Source organism: Phyllostomus hastatus, unplaced genomic scaffold (genome assembly GCF_019186645.2).
Source record: "Phyllostomus hastatus isolate PE091 unplaced genomic scaffold, TTU_PhHast_1.1 phas_contig_65, whole genome shotgun sequence".
In the NCBI taxonomy this organism is placed as follows: Eukaryota; Metazoa; Chordata; class Mammalia; order Chiroptera; family Phyllostomidae; genus Phyllostomus; species Phyllostomus hastatus.
In genome coordinates this window covers 1,568,161-1,581,738 of record NW_025333932.1, presented here as the reverse complement: position 1 = coordinate 1,581,738, position 13,578 = coordinate 1,568,161, and the positions used below count along the sequence as shown (strand labels likewise).

Genomic DNA, 13,578 nt, shown 5'->3' with positions numbered 1-13,578 from the left:
GGAGACCTGGGAAGTGTTGTCCTGGTTAATAGAACAGCCAGCTGGTTTTCATTCAAAGCAGGTAAGAATCAAAGGACAGAAAGGAGGTTTTCTCTCAGAGTAAGAGTACATACATGAGAATGACTGCCTTTGTGTGTCAGCCATAATTTTTATGCTTTTATGTGATATGACTTCATTTTACACAGCACAATTCATTTTCAAATACTTGCCTACAGATTGTGTTCCAGTATTATTTAGTAGCTTATAATTTTGGATAGGTTGGACTTCAATTAAGTATAGATTGTTCTACTGTGTCAGTGAACTATGGCCTTACACTGCCATGGCTCTTTCTGGGCCTGAATGTTTTACTTCCTCTTAAAATGAAGGATCCCCATGGGACTTGCAACCAGGAGAACATCTGACAAAGGCAGCTGGTCCTGGGCTTACCTCTGATCCTGTCTATGACTTGCCAGTGAGCTAAAAGCAGCCCTGCCTTGGCTCACTTCTTTTGTATAAAGTTTCTAGGAAACCAAAAGAGAGAACTACATATGCTCTCTCCTGTTGCTTCCTCTACCCTAAGAACTTCCTTGCTTCATTCTTCTCAGCTTTAATGAACATACTCTCAAAGTCACCTGGACGTTGTCATGAAATCATTTTTATGTGAAGGCAAGAACCCATACACTACAGTCTAGCCTGAGGCATACCTGTTCCATTCCCAAGACAGTTCCATAAAACCATTGCCTATTCCTAAGTTGAATTGGACTGTTATGTTAAATTCTAGGCTCAAAAAAGGAGAATGAGTGTTTGGTGGAGCGAGTTCTTTTGAATGAGTTTAGTTAAAACCAAGGAAATGCAGTCTCTGTCCCCAGTAATGGTAAGAGCTAATTAGAGTGGTTATTGCTGCTCAAATAGAAAATTTAACTAAATGTTGAGTGAAGTAAAATGTAGCCCATTTAAGTAATTTTGCATCTAATGTCATCATTTCAAGCTATAAAACAGTGCTAGGGAAAATTTAGAAAGATATTGATGATGGTCACATTGTTGAATGTAAAGACACTCAAGTGTAATATATAAAAATGTTTAATATTAAAATGTGTTACTGTAAATATTTGATCCTTGTACAAAAACCAGAAAAGTTAGCAAAAAGGGAAGGAGCAGTCACTTCTACTAGTTCCATTTTCTATAGTTACTACTGGTAAAATATTGGTGCATGCATTTCCAATTTGATTTCATCATTGTATCACTTTATTTTTGTTGAAGCATAAGCTTTAAATGTTTTAGATTTTAAAAATATGTGGTATAGTGAACATTTTCTACATTCAGCCACATATATGTACACAAAATTATATTATGTATAAGTACATATTGTCCACACATCTTTTTAATTAACTTTATTTTTTTTCTTTTACAATATTTTATTTCATGAAATATACTTTATATAAACAAACTAGTATTGTTGAAAATTATCATTTTTGCTATTATAAATCTATTGTTGGGTTATGTTCCTCTCATTTAGGTTTAGCTTAGAATTCCTAAGAGGGCAAGAAAAAGAAAGCACAACAGAAGGCTCCATCCTGGTTCCAAGCACTGCATCAGCCCAGGCCAATCCAGGCCAGGCCTGGGTGAGACAGCTAGCTGAACCAGGCACTAGCCAATGAGCATCTACTACCTATGGATGTGCATTGCTCTCAAATTCTTGAAGAGGATCTTGAGGAGCAGGAGAAAAAAAAAGATTCCCACACATATACCTTATTTTTCCTTGTTTTTTTTTCAGAGACAGGAAAGGTGCCCCTGCCTTTAAGGGAACTCCTGCCAATGAACTTCCCCTTCCTGGGTCATCTTCCCAGACTGCAGTTCCCTCACCTTCTGGTGTTGCATCCTGGGGCTCTGGATATTCCAGACTGACCCAAAAAAGTTGGACCTCGCACAGCTGCTGTGAAGTAGGGAAGCTGACTTGCACCAAGGCCTGCTTCAGATGGAACAAGGACAAATGTAAGGGCTGGTCGAACTCCTGCACCTGGTCTGGCCAGGCTCCCCCTGTAGAAGCAATAGCCCTGGGGAGAGGCAGTTGGGCAGCACAGTCAGAGTCTGAAATTCTCCTATGCTGCCCTCCCAGTACAAACTTGTTTGGGACAGGGTCTCTGAGCATGCCCACGGTCAACCAGGAGCGAGCCCAATGCCAACCCTAACCCCTGTCCGGCTGTCCCAGGAGGAGCAGGCTTGGTAATGCTGCAGTGTCAGGATGGAGAGCCTGTGAGTTTTTCTTTCCAAGGACATTTCTTCTCAAGGTCGATACCCTGCCTACCCCAACCCTTCATGCACATGCTCATCTAGACTGAAGTTTGAGGTAGATTGGTGAGCAGGCTCTGACTACATCTGCTGTTTGGAGCCTGGGGATGGTGGTGAGACTTGACTCGGGGAAGGTCAGGCTAAGTGGGAGTGGATTGTGGTGGTTTTGGAACCCTAGGGCCATATGCATCCCAGCCTCCTTCTGGTTATTTGAGTCCAGGGGCTCCCTCCATAGTTCTCTTAATTCTGTCCTCTTGCCATAGAATCCACCAGAGCTCAGGACTCCCTTGGGAGTCAGATCTATAAAATCTCATTGGTTCCAGACCCTCCCGGTTACTACCAGGATGCTCTCAACACACGATGTCTACCTTCTGGACCCAAACACCACCCACATTTTTAGTTGGTCCCTCGATGAGTGTCCATTGTTATTATTAGCAGTAGGCCTTCAGGTGTCCTAAAGATCCTGATTGTATCAGATCTAATGGATACAGGACAGGATGTGAAAAAGATATATTGTGAGTGACTGATTCATTGAGTAGAAGCGAGGCCCTAGGACTGTGTCTGCTTCATTCACTAAGTTATGCTAAGTGCGCCTAGTGAGGCCTATTTGTACTAGGTGCTCAGTACTAGGTACCTAGGTGTACTAGGTACTAGTCGAAAAAAGGAAGTCCAACCAGAACCATCCCATATATTTGAGTGGGCCTGGAGAACCCTGCTATATCCAGAGATTCCTAATGTGGCAATGCCAAAGACAAGTGCAAAGATCAGTGAAGTGCTTTCCCCAGCACCTTGACAGATTGTTTTCCACTTGCTTTTCCAAGCTTAGAAATGCCACAGGCCATCATGGGTCAGGCAGGAGATTTTTCATGGTGGAAAAAAAAATGAAAATTTCCATGAACTACCACATCCAGAAGCCATGTCTGTAGGGCCAGGTGCCAGCTAAGACCTGCCTGGATTGTCCCCACCGTAATCCCTGAGAGAACACTATGAGGTTTGTCCTCTGTGATCCCACATTTCAAAGGAACTAACTGAGGCACAGGGAGATGGGGTGATATTTATGTGGTACACTGCTTGCAGTGGGCAGAATCACAGCTGTGCTGAAGAGGGGCCATGTGCTCACCGAGTTAGCAGATCATCCAAGAGCATTGGGTCTCTGGAGAAGGATGAGTGCATAGTCCTGAAGGTGGAGAGGCAGGGGATGTTTCCACCCAGAACAGCTGGAGTCAGGAACTCTGCCAGCTTCTTCAGTGCACCTCCCAGGAGGGTGCGCATTCTGCAGGCTACTCTCAATTTGAATCTGTACTCAGCTGCACCCTGTGTGGGACCAGGATAGACATCTACTCAGTGGCATCACCATGAATCTCTAGGAGGACTGAGGTCTGGAGCTTATCCAAAGCTGCCAGCCCATCAGGGACTTGTGCAAGAGAAGGGTCAGGAGTGCTCACATGAAACAGGGTTCTATCAATAGGTTTTAAAAGTACCATCAGTTTTTGGTGGAAGGGGAGTATTGATTTAATTGCACCTTTCTAGGTATTTTTTGAACACGAGGAGTAACAGACTTTCCATAATCACACTCTCATGAAGAGCTTTCTACCTATGAAATATCAAACAGTATTGTCATTATAGAGATGAAATCACTCAGGCTTGGGCATGTCAAATGGCTGTTCAAGATCATACAGGTTAGAACTGAGAAGTGTGCAAAGCTAGGGATGCATGGCATTTCCCCTTAGCTACCTGAGACTTTTCTGCTCCTGACATGGATGGAAATGGTTGGGGAACACTGTCCCTCCCTATTTGGGAAGTGTGTACAAGATGGATAGTCACAGCCTATGAAAACCAGTGACTTCTAAAACAACTGTTATTTCCCTTTTTGGTGTATTAAAAGTCATTTTGGGGTGCAGAGACAGAACAGGGGCAAATGCCTGGTGACCTCTGACTGGAGAAAGCTGGTCACCAGGCAGGAGTCTGAACAGATGACTCAGGTGGGTCCAATTCCTGTGGATGGAGACACGCTGACAGCTGATTCAAAGTACACTGGAGACAAGCGATAGGCAAGGAACACTGGGGCGCATTTGGACATGTAATAATCACATTGGTAATTTTTCTTTCTGTTTTTTTTTTATTGTTGTTCAGTTACAGTTGTCTGTATTTTCCCTGCATTGCTCTAAATATAAATTAATGAGAAACACTCAGTGGGTGCAAGGTAGCAGCCATCATCAAAAAAGGTCTATTGGCACTGTCATGCTACAGACATTTCATTTTGGAATCTGGCTGCAGCTACTAACATTCTACATGTGCATGTCCTTCCAGCGGATCATAGTCCAGGTGAACATTGTGGTCTTAAGGGTGTCACCCAAATTCCATGTGTTTGGAACCCCTAGAACTTCAAAATATACCTATATGAGTATGTCCTAAAGGAGGTCATTGAAGTCAAGTGAATTCAGTGATATGACTCTTAAGCCAATGTGGGCAGTGACCTTAGAAGAGAAGGGAGGAGACAAAAGGGCACAGAAGGGATTGGGTGTGACACAGAGATAGGGACAACCATGTATGAACTTGTGAGAAACAGGTCCAAAAGAACTAGCAGTGCCTACACCCCCACTTCTAACTCTTAGTCTCTGAAATTGTGAAAAATTAAGTGTCTGCTCTCTGCATCACCCAGTGGGGTCCTGTGTTATGGCATCCTCAGCAATATACGCAGTTCCTTAGGACACACTTAAGTGATCTGGAAGGACCGCTGACATTCACCCGAGGTGAATGACACCATGTTCACCAGAACTGAGGGCTGCACTGGTGTGGCAAACAACCTCTATTATTGGAGATGGTCTTCAATGACTGTTGAACTTACTGCTCTGCAGGAATGTGGGTCAAGTAGTTTAAAAAAAATCTAAAACAGAATAAGAAAAATACAAATATGCTTGTGGTCTACTATGAAAAAATATGTTTGTGAATATTCCTATTACAACAAGTATTTTGTTTCTATGCTCACTTGTAGCTGGAGGGAGAAGATGAGGTCCAGATTCCTGTGTATATGGCACTGTGGGTCAGTGTAGGAAATGCGTTTGGAGGTCCCTGAGGGAGTCCCCAAATGGGGTCTGCTCAAGGGCACCTGAATGTAATCTTGGGTTCACAAGTGTGGAGACCCACCTGAGGTAACTATTAGCTCAGTGCAACATGTGCTGGTGCCAGTGAACTGAAGCACCTTCCCGTTGTCTAGCGCGGTACAGTAGTTAAAACCATATGATCTCACCTTTAACAAGAACCTAATAAACAAAACAAACAAACAAGCATAATATAACCAAAGACAATGAAATTGAGAACAGGTTGACAGTAACCAGAGGGGAGAGGAGAGGGAATTTCAGGGGGAAAGGGGAATGGTTGGCAGGAACAAGTATAAAAGACACATGGACAAAAACAAAGGGGGGTGGAAATGGGAGGGAGGTGGGAAGGGCTGGAGTGGGTGGGCTCAGATGGGGGTAAAAGACAGAAAACTGTTTTTGAACAACAATTAAAATGATAATAATAATAATAATAATAAAAACCATTCACAAGCTCTTCCAGGATGTCTTCACTGAAAATCTACAAAGACAAACCCTGTACCCAGCCAGTAAGCATCAGGAACCCTCCAACCAACCTGTGGTTTGGCCTTATGGAAGCCCTGGCAAACTGATAGTCTACTGTGACACACTGAGGATGTTCCTGGTAGCCTTCCTGAAGAAGCAGAACTGAATCATGTCAAAGTCCAACATCAGTGAATGTTGAAACTACCTCCTTTATGAGATAGTATGGATATGACTGAGGTCACATTTCCTAATGGCCAGATTACAGTGGTTTGCACTGGTTTGTGAAGTGAAAAGTTACAGAGAAATGATCCTATACATGAATTTCTCTTAATTTTATGTACAACTCCCCCTAATCCAGTATGATGATGTACAAGATTTGGGAGTCTGCAAGGACAGTGGGCCGCCCACTCCACCAGAGTCTTGGGGCTGGTAGGAAAATCGACAAAAACTGCCAAATGCTAATGTTCATGAGCTCTGCTGTGAAGTGTAACATTTTTTTCTCTAATATTTGCACAAGCATGTGAGGAATATCTTTTTCCTGTCTTATACAGCTGATGGGAAAAGTGGAAGTCCAGATTCCTATGTGCATGGGATAGTGGGACACTTCAGAACCAGCCCTGGGAGGGCCATGAGGAAGCCATCCCCATATTTGAGCCTAGATACTTGGCCCTCTCAGGTCACTTTGGGTTCCTGGCTGTGGAGAATCCCTGGCCCAGCTCTTACCTGAGACCATCACTTGATGGTGGTGTCAGTCTTGTACACCTGTACCTTGACCCTGTAGACCTTATAGTGGCTCTCGTGGACCAGCTCCTCAATGATGTCATTGCTGGAGTTCTGCAAAAACAGAGCTGGGTACTGAGCCAGGAGTCATTAGCAACCTTCCACATAATCTGTGGTCCTGTGTAATGGAGACCTGGCAAACTAGTACACAGTCTATGAGGAGACAGTGAGGCTGTTCCTAGTTGCCCTGCTGAAATCGCAGCAGAATGGCATCATGTCAAGGTCTAAAAACAGAATCACTGAGGAGAATTACCTTCTCTGTAGGGTAATATGGAGATGCATAAGGCCACAACTGCTGAGCTGGGTGCCTTAAGATGGTTTGCATGTTCTGTGAGATGTCAAGTTGCAGACACATGTATCACATATGTAAATTCCTCCCATATTGGGTTCTTTGTTGTTTTACAAACACCACGCTCTATGTGTGATGATATGTAGACCTGAAGATGTTCAAGGACACCACAGCTAGTCAGCTGGGACACCTGGTGACCAAGCTCCTAGTCACCTGGGACACCTGGGGACCAAGCTCCTAGCCCACTGGGCCCTCAAGGTGTCATTTAATTTCTTCCCTGATTGGAGGTGATTTCAGGTGCTTCTCTGTGCCTTCCAGATGTGGGGAGGAGAAATCGTGGTCGTAATCTGTAGAGTATCTTGTACTCTACAAGATACATGATATAGGCAGTTAAATAATTGAAACAAGTAAAATGGAATAGCAAGAATATTTTCTTTACGATTCTAACAAATGTGAAGAATGGATTTCTCCCCTAGCAGAAACCTGGTAGGAGGATTGGAAGTACAGACTAATTTGGAAGTGGTCATGTGAAAACCACAAAGCCCCAGATTTGAGTTAAGTTATGATCCCACCCCAGTCATCTTGGGGCCCTGGGTGTGGGCCAACTCTCACCTCAGTCTGGCACTGAATGGTCTTTCTGGCCTGGTGCAATGGTCTGCCGTGGCCATTGATGGTGTAAGTGAACCCATCAGCCAAGTCTACGATGTCCTGTATGGGCTTCTGTAAAGACTGAGCCCAGTAAAGGGTCAGGTGTTGTCACGGGCCTGTCTGGGCATTGCCACTGGGGGCGATTACGACCACGATTTCTCCTCCCCACATCTGGAAGGCACAGAGAAGCACCTGAAATCACCTCCAATCAGGGAAGAAATTAAATGACACCTTGAGGGCCCAGTGGGCTAGGAGCTTGGTCCCCAGCACTCATCTTCCCATACTGCCTTCCATGACCTGGGGTATGACCATGACAGTCCTTTCAGGTTTCTAGCACCTAACAACCATCTGGGAACCAGAATGAGCACCCCTCATCCCCATTCCCTCACCACCTCCAACACACACATATATGCAGGAAGAGGGGTGTGTGGTGTGATGTGGCCCAAGTGAGTTCCCAGTGGGCGCCTGGCATGGATGGACCTGCCTGGCGTTGCCACAGTTACCTGAGTGTGTGTCTTGCCAGGTGGTGGGAGGTGTTGATGATGACGGCTCTTGCACCAGCATCTAAAGCAAGAGAAACTTTTCTCACTCTGGGCTTTCTTTAGCCCAGAGCCTCAAAAAAGCAGGAAACAACACAGAGACATCCTAGTCTCCTGACTGTGTACAGTCAAGTGACCTGGAGAGGCAGTTGTCTCTAGAATGTGGGTGCCTAGTTACCAGAGTTCTAATTTCTCTTTGGGGCCTTTCATAGAGAAAATGAGGTGAGCCCTTCAAGGTTCTATGACCTGAACCCCTTCCTCCAATCAGAGCCTCCCAAAGTTCCCTCTGGGCTATTCAGTCCTCACCCTCCTCTCTCATGCCATCTGTGTGTGTGTGTACACTGATACCTAATATAGTCCTGTCTATAGCTCCCTGGAAATGTATCAGGCCCTTTGCATAGGGGAGAAAGCTGAGTTCAGAATTCCTTTTTCTTACCAGTTTTGTGTCCTGAGAAAGCCTTTGTTTCCAGGGCCTCCCCAGTCTCCCAAAATGCACAATGAAGATGATGGTAGAAACCATTTCCTAAGGGCATCCTAAGGTAAAAATGAGATAATGTCTCTTAATGCCTGAAGGCTGACATCCCATGAATCTGATGCTGAAAAATAGAGGTACAAGAGTTACAAGAAAGGCCCTGGCTAGTGTAGCTCAGTGCAATCCAGTGTGCGCCTACAAAACAAAGGGTTGCTGAATCCATTCCAAGTCTCTGTCACAACCCTCAGTTGTGGGCCATGTCCCCAGTACAAGATGGGTGAGAGGCAACCACACATAATGTTTCTCTCCCTTCTTTCTCCTTCTCTTCCCCTCTCTCCAAAAGTACATCAATAAAATCTTTTCAAAAGAGTTACAAGGACAAATGGGGCATAAGCTGGAACACCAATCTGAACAGGCCCAAAGACCATATTGTAGCTTAGGAACACAGTGCTCAGCTTAGCCTCACTTTCGGGTATGCACCTTAAGAAGGTGAAATTACTTTAAGTTCAGTTATTATCCTGCACCTGCATAAAACCTGCCAGTGGTCTTTTGTTAACATTCCAAACAAACCAACTGTCTCATGTTGTTCCTTGTGTCAAGAGCCTTCAAAGTGGCTTCTAGTGAAATATCTGTTCAAATTTCTGTCCACTTTCAAATCAGGTTTTGTTTTGTTTTGTTCCCTTTTGCTGTGAGTTGTAGTCTCATATTGGTTTTAATGCTTAGAGAAAAGGTACATTCTACTGGGTTTCCTCCTTGGTGCTGAAAATATCTTCCTTTCTTTCTCTATCGGCCCACAAAGATAAATGTGCAGGCAAGAAACAACAACTGGAAGTAGAATATAAATCAAATGGAAATAGTTGTAGAAGAAATACCCCACCACCTGCATGTTTGAGACTCCAGAGGAGCAGCCAGAGGAACTTTGTGAAGGTGAGTGTTTCTATGGAAATGAGGAAAGTAACCGTGAAGGATGACAATGTTCCAGAGGAAGTGGAGAACTTCAGAATAAACAGAGAGATTTCCTATGAGTGAAAGCACAAAGGATAAAACATTGGAAGCTGATCCTAACTTAGGAGTATGAGAATTCACCAAAGCATAGATGATATGCTTGTGCTGCATCACAAGCTGTATAATCAGAAGGAAAAGGCAATTGTTCAAACTGCACTTGAGAAATTTACACAGAAATAAAACACTAATTCTTAATGTCTCTAGAGTTTAAAGTTCAGTAGACTAAACAAATGTAAGTTTACTTCAACGATGCTTACTCAACAGCATCCATGGGAAGAAAGGAGTAATCTAATGAACGTATCTCCACATGAAGAGTTTAACAAACTTTTCCAAACTTAGCAAACATTTCCAAATGTCACAGAATGCTCGTCATTTTTCTCACTTTTAGGACTCATTTGAAGTTTTAGTTTGAATGATCATTTTTACCACCCTATACTATTGTGCCAAGGGAGGACGGCCTGTATAATAAGGAAGTATTATTTAATGATATTATCAACAACAAATGTTTATCAAGAGCATCCAGGTTCCTAACTAACCTACAAAAATCCACCAGGCCTGTTATTGAAGACTCATGACAGAAATACTCTGGCCTGCTGCACTTTGGCTCTTCTATTATTTACTTCCCAGGTTGTATGTTACAATGTACATGTGGAAATCTCTTCCATTACTCCCAAGTTCTGCCCACATCCAAGATTCTTCATCTGGAAGGTGGGAAAACAAAATCATGTTATCCAACCTTTGTGAAAAGGGCTGGGGAAAGCCAGACTTTGGGAAACATTTTCCCCAAAATGTTTCTTTTACTAAAAGTAAAATATATGATTTAGATAATGCACATTAAAATATGCTTTAATAAAATTCAAAAATATTTGTCAGTGTTTTTCTTCTTTTGGGCCTATTATCAAACAACTACTGTATTTTTATCAGGAGTATTTTGACATAAATAAAAATCATATACTACATCTAATTCACCTAATTTTACATTTTACACTATAGCACATTTATTTCACAAATATACAGGTACTGTGTACTTCCCTTGCTACCAAGAAGCAGACAATACAAAATATAGCTAATAAAAAGTATAATTTAAAAACAGTTCCAAAACATAGTCCAGAGTTTCTTCTGCACTCATCTCTCTACCAATTCAATAACACTGGCTATGACAGAAAGCACAAAAAATGGATACATGTAATAATATTAAATACACCAAATTTTTAGGGCAAATTTTTAGCAACAGTTTCAAAACAAATTTCAGTTGTTTAAGAAAGCTCATTAACTACCTTCTTTTTCATTATTCTGAGTTTCAAATTTCATAAATCCAAAGACAGAATTAAACTGCAGCAATAAGAACTAAATATCACCTGGAAAATGCAGACTTCTAATGTAAAATATGCTAATAATCTAGCAGCAACTTCTGCAGAATTTGTATTTGACTTCCAAAAATGACTAAACATGGTGAGCAAAACCTACCTGCCATTAATATCATCTAATATTTGGTCTTCTCAAAATCATTTTCACACTCTCTCATATGTATAATGTTAGACAGAAACCATCATGTTTAAATAAATAATGCAATCCATAAAATGAAAACTATCAATCAAATTGAAATGTACCATTTTATTACTAAATTTTCAAGAAACTATAGGTACTAAGTACAATTCTTTAAAAGTTATTACTCCATCACAAGCACCACATGATTTCAAATATCAAGTAGAGTAATAGAAGTTGTAACACTAAAAGGTCACTTTTTGTTGTTCCCGCCCAGGGGGTGCACAGTTCCAAGAAGTACTGCAATATGGGGTTAATGCACAGAATGGATGCAGCAAGCACCTATTCCATCTCCCAGCTCCAAAATTCCATTTAATATAATGTCCTTGGAGAGAGGAGTTGTCAGATATTAAATTGATAATCACTGATGCTACCCTTGATCTCAGCCAAAAGCCTGAGAAGCGACGGAAGGTCACTTTTTCAATAAGCCTTGCTTTATTAGTTGTTCTGAACTGAAGTGTACTGAAATATTTCCCTAATGCTAACATTGTTGAAATGCTTACTACCTTTGACACCTGAAAATAATAAAGATGAGATTTAAGACAACTTTTCATTAAAATGTATGTAGACTGTATCCTTAGGTATTACCTTAAAAGTACCAATCACAATACACTGAAGGCTTCCATTTCAGCACATAGTTTGAAAATTATTTCTATTATGCAATGAGAGCATGAAATAGTAAATCACAATGTTCTATAATCTGGTTTCCAAAGGTCATCTTTAGTAATGTTTTAAGTAGTAAATCTTACCATTTTAGCTTAACATTTTTTAAATGGTCAAATTTCTAAAACCTCATCATTAAAACTTACTTTCAAAGTCCGTGCTCACAAAAAACTAAACACTGTATACAGGAGTTGAGCAGCTTCTCTGAGCAACCAGTGTTTCAGTTCGCCTTCATTTTCTTCTGAGCTTTTATTTTGTTTGCACTGCAGTTTCTCACTTAATGAAAAAAGATTACACGCACTAAATTGCATAAGAATGGTCATCTTTCCGTTATTACAAAGAGCAACAGTCCTCTTCTCCTTAGTCCTCTCCTCCTCCACCCACACCAAGGAAAGTCCAGGGGAAGTGGACCTCCCTCCACTCCCCGCAGGATGCTGGCTAACCGGGCACCGCCTGGGTTGTCTGAGGTTCAGATCTGCCCACCCTGGGCCTTCCTACCTCCTCCTACACCTCCTTCTTCCTAGATTCCGACAGGCACCCCGGGGGACCCTGCGTGTGCGCCTGCGCTGGGGTGAGTCTGGCCCAGGATCACTAGCGAGAGGCCGAGGCGTGAGAGTGAACCGTGGACACCGACGGACGCCTGGGACAGTGTTGCCGCACACTCCTGGGTCCCGGGCTTCTCTCCGCCAGGAGCCCGGTATCGGTATCGGAGAAGCCACACTCTGGCTTCACAGACGCGGTCAGCACTCAGCTGCAGGCAGTGGGCGGAGGGGCGGAGGGGCGGAGGGGCGGAGGGGCGGAGCCTGGTCAAAGTGGGAAATCTAGCAGCCCGGGCCTGGAACCGACTGACCGGTGGAGACCGCCATCTTCTCTTGCTCTGGACACAGCCGCCTTCTAGGCGGGCGACGCTGTGCGTCCCTCCCGGAACTCGCGCAGACGCCTGCCCCGCAGCTTGTTTTCTGGCCTAACTGCAGCGGTGCTTCAGCCAGGTAGGGCAGAGAATAGGGAGCCCTGCTGCCCTATTGGCAGCTTTCCGATTTTGAGGTGAACTCAAAATAGAACGTTAAACAAAGAGTTTATGGGGAGACAAAGTTGAGTCAATCACAGTAATGTAAGGCAGAGAGAAACAAAATAATTTTAAGAACCATGTACAATGGGGTTGCTCATGTCAAGACAGCGTGCCTAGAGAAGTGCCGGAAGGGAGAACACCCGCGGGTTTTCAAACTCATGTTTTGTTTTAAGTTTTATATAGTCAGTATTTTTCATGTTTAATGGGCACTTTTTTGCCCATATTTTTGAGGGGAAAATAAGGCTGTGTATTATACACAAGTAGTACCTGGAATACCATGTATCTGTTCTTGTGTTTTGTATTATTTGTCCCATAAAATTTCTTGTACCATAATATGTTCAAAAATAAATGCCAAAATTTCTTCGTAAAATAAAAAAAAACCCTAAATATAAATAAACTGAATTAAAAAATTAAAAGGATTTTCCCCCTGGAAAGTTGGGCCAAAAACGTGGGTGCATGTTATACACAGCAAAATGTGTGCATTAAACATCTCATTAAGAAGGTAAAAATGAAGGAAATCTTACCGTTTTGCCACAGCATGGATGGACCTGGCAGTCGTTATTAGTGAATTAAATCAGAGAAAAGGCAAATACCATAGGATTGCACTCATGTGGAATGTAATGAACAAAATAAAAACAAACTGGTACATACAGAGACAGCTGTCAGAGGGGAGGGGAATTTGGGTGCTCCATGAAAAAGGTGAAGTGGGTTAAGCAAAAAACCAAAAAAACAAGAAA

The 13,578-nt window shown here is 42.7% G+C and overlaps 1 long non-coding RNA gene and 1 other non-coding gene across 3 annotated transcripts; both read right to left on the bottom strand.

Annotated features, from left to right (window-relative positions):
• Positions 1 to 1,433: 1,433 nt before the first annotated feature.
• LOC123825819 lies at positions 1,434 to 12,588 on the bottom strand. Of its 2 annotated transcripts, XR_006786960.1 has the most exons (7): positions 12,271 to 12,588; positions 11,919 to 12,048; positions 8,524 to 8,621; positions 8,052 to 8,112; positions 6,555 to 6,665; positions 3,389 to 3,582; positions 1,434 to 2,033 (listed from the first exon to the last, which is right to left on the bottom strand). It is a non-coding gene; the product is annotated as an uncharacterized LOC123825819 (long non-coding RNA). The 2 variants fall into 2 exon arrangements; XR_006786959.1 differs by having other exon boundaries at positions 1,434 to 3,582; positions 12,271 to 12,587.
• On the bottom strand, positions 11,325 to 11,515 carry LOC123825880. The gene has a single exon (XR_006786974.1). It is a non-coding gene; the product is annotated as a U2 spliceosomal RNA (small nuclear RNA).
• Positions 12,589 to 13,578: the final 990 nt, after the last annotated feature.